Source organism: Pollicipes pollicipes, unplaced genomic scaffold (genome assembly GCF_011947565.3).
Source record: "Pollicipes pollicipes isolate AB1234 unplaced genomic scaffold, Ppol_2.1 Scaffold_5724;HRSCAF=6776_pilon_pilon_pilon, whole genome shotgun sequence".
Taxonomy (NCBI): domain Eukaryota; kingdom Metazoa; phylum Arthropoda; class Thecostraca; order Pollicipedomorpha; family Pollicipedidae; genus Pollicipes; species Pollicipes pollicipes.
In genome coordinates, this window is record NW_023596746.1 from 51,130,679 (window position 1) to 51,134,326 (window position 3,648).

Consider the following 3,648-nt stretch of genomic DNA (forward strand, 5'->3'; position numbering starts at 1 on the left):
GCCGCCGCCGCCGCCTGCCACCCAGACGGGTCGCGTGCGTGCCGGTCGGCGGGGCGATGGAGACAGGGCAGACACAGACCGCCAGACCGCACAGCTTAAGCTGTCGGCTGGGACAAATGGACGCGTGTGCGTGTGTTGCACATTCGATCAGCTGAAGCAGTTCAGGTTATGAAATGTTGAGCTGTTTTTACTTTCGGTCCGTGACGGGCTTCGTGCATATCCTGTTTACTAGAACATGCGCTTGACGGTGGCTCCTGCTTCACAGACATAAGCAGTAGGCGGAAAACCAGCTAATCGCGTCTGCAAATGCACGTTCGTGTGATGCAGCCCAGACTGGATTCCGGTGTAACTTGTGGCAAACTGCTGCATGTCTGTTCAAAACATAGCACGTCAACAACTCACCACTGAATGCGAACAGATCCCTCACCACCAAACCGCACGAAACGCCGCGGGCAGGGCACGCCCAGCGGCAAACAACGGCCTCGGCGGGCAAGCCAAGCAGCACCGGTGATCAGCAGACGGAGGTGGACACCTGCCAACGGCAATCAACACCCCACAGAAAGCAAGGAATGCAGCAGACGGTATCATACAGCAGGCGCGACCGCCTTGAAGCTGTGACGAGCCTTGACCACGGGGCGGGCGCCTCTCTCTCCGACTGTCATCAAGATTGCACGTCGGGTACGCCCAACCGCAGCCCAACAGCGGCCGGCGAGGCCGTGCAGCCTGGTGAGGCGCGGCTGTCGGGCCGTGTCGGGCCTCCTACTCCGGCGCGGCTGTCGGGCCGTGTCGGGCCTCCTGCTCCGGCGCGGCTGTCGGGCCGTGTCGGATCCGGCGCGGCGACCGGTTCCGCCCTGGCCAGCGTCGCCGATCGATCCCAATGCAAACAAGAGCCGAGCCCGCCGAGACGCAGACCGGTCGCGGGCCGCCCCGCCCGCACGCCGCAGGGGGCTCGCGCGCCGGCGGCCACGCGTGGCGCCGTGTGCGTGCGGACGCGCGGTGTATTGAGGCGCCGACGACCGACACGGGTGGCCACGTTCAGCGTGTGCGATCACCCTTAGGACGATGAAGCGACCGGCCTCTACTCTGGCCACTGTGCAGGTGCCGGGGGTAGTCCTACGAGGCTTCACCTGCCGGAATGACGTGGGTACCGAGCCGACCGTGTTTCAGTCTGTGTTGCGACTTACCCTATCACTGACAGATGCCAGGGCCGACGTGACCGCTTCATTGCGTTTCACTACGTGCACGCCATCTCTGACTAACACGGCGGCCGGCGTGGCTGAACTTCATCGTACGACGCCATGTGTCGCTGCTGCACTCAGCGAAACACCGCGGTGACTGCGGCGACCTGCGCGATATAGTGGTGCCACTTCTCCAAGTGTAAGACAGCTGCTTTTAAGCTCGCTGAAATTAGCCAGTACGCCTCACACCCACGCATTTTATCCTGCCTTTTCTCCTCTGGTGTGGGATGAACTGGAGGGCGGGCCCCCATTGTTCACTACTTTATATCCCAACATGTCTACACAGAAGGCTAAAAGCCCAATCCGTCTTAGATCAGTCTCATTGAATGCAGATTTTAATAAACCTGACCCCAGACTCTTACACAAACGGCATGCATCTACAGCACTCCAACCACCGCCACGTACATTCTGACAGAGCCTTTGCCGCGGCCTCTGCGGGCTCCCTCGCGACAGAAACTTCATGAGACTGTACTGGCCGCAGCTGCACCACCTGAATTGTGACACAAGGCGTAACGTAAGTCAATTTAGACATCAATAGGCTTTTGGCTACCGTTATTTACAATTTATACAGCCAGCATCCTTTGGTGCCTTACGTCAACAGTAGGCAGCGCGCCGCCCAATGCCGGGCCGAGATTGTCCGCCTCGCACCTCGCTGGGTTGCTATATCGTACGTCCAAAATGTTGACGCGCTCCGCTGCTAGGATCGCACACACACTGCTCGCGTGATGACGCGAGCTACCAGCCCAGATCAATTTAGATTTTTACACATTTAGCAATGGACCAGGTGCCTCAGAAAATTCTGTCAGTAGCCCCATCACTCTGAGTGTAGATCTCCCGTGTCAGCTTAAACCCGTGTACGGGGGGGGGGGGGGCTGCAAGCTGCAGGAGCCTCTACAGCGTCACGAGTCACAACGTGGAGAAATCGTCCGCCGGATCAGATGTCCCGTCCTGTCAGAGGCCAATATGCAAAGGTCGTCGGTGACAGACAGCCGTGGGCATGACCAGGCGCCGCAAGAACGGAGCCATGGCTGGGGGAGGGGGCGACACCAGAGTGAAGAGAGCAGCACGCGTGGAGCCCGTCTGTCCGCACCGATGGCACGTGGTGGAATCCGACCATACTACAGCATTCCCGCTAGAAAAGGTGATGTCCCTTTAATGTTTTGGCGGCGCCGCTGAACAACGCATCTCTGTCCGCGCATGCGCCGCTGAACAACACAACTCTGTATGCGCATGCGTCACTGAACACAAATCTGTCCGCACACCGACTCGCCCGTCCGATCCGTCTGGCAGCGATGCCACTGACTGGCGCATGACAACGCCTGGGGTTCAGCCTTATTTTTTACCTGGCAACCGACACTCGGCGATAAGGAAGAATACGGGGCTGGTCCAGATACCAGGTGTTGCCATGGCGAAGTAACCAACCTACAATGTACGACCAAAATGCTCAAAGGTACGATATTACGATGTCAATTATATTATATATTTCCTAGGCATTGATGCAATGTTCCCAAACAGCTCGTGCTGGTAGGCTGGCATCGTGCAGGCCAGCTGTTAATAGATAATAAGCAATGCTGAAAAACCACGAACATAAAACCTGGCATTACCATATCAAACCAAAGGCATCCCACGCTATCACCCGTGTCGAACATAGCAGTGCTGCATATGAACCCGGCGTCATGAACCGCTCGGATGCCTTCGACCAGGCGAGCCGCTCTCATCTGCGTACAACCCGCGCGTGACATCGCGCCATCATGCCATCTCGCGTGTCCGTATTCAAACATAATCCCTCACAGTCACACACCAAAAGACAAGCAAGCGCAAGCCCTGAGCGGGACAGCTCAATTCATAACGTTTGCACAAGAGGCCATGCGGAGACAACATGACTAAACCGACTGCATTCGTTTGACCTAACACAACTAAACCAGCTGCAAAGCGTGCAGCAGCAAAATGGCCCTGGCAGTCTACAAAGGTCTTATCTCATGGCTACAAGAGTGGCGATGCATCTTCATTATTCACGCTCTGGCGTTGCCTCGCGTAAATTACGCCCGCCACGCATGTTTTTCACGTCTTCCAGGAAACGGCTGATGCACCAGCGCACCGCGGGAATTACCAAGGATACCGGAGCAGTGTTCTCAGCCAACGAGAAGTGCAAGGGAAAGTGGGCTGGGAGACAATCACTCTAACAGGCCCTTCCCACTTTGGCGAGCAAGGACGTGCTATCTTCGTCATCCAGCCGCGAAACAGAAACGGCACGACCCACACCGCCGGGTTCAAAACCCCAACAGGACGCCTGATGTGGCCAGCTTCACAAAGATGCACTACACTTTAGAGGGCTCTTAATTTGTGCAGCACGGATACACCAGCCGTACATTAACAGGCTGCTCCAACCCTTTCTATTCTTCGATCACAC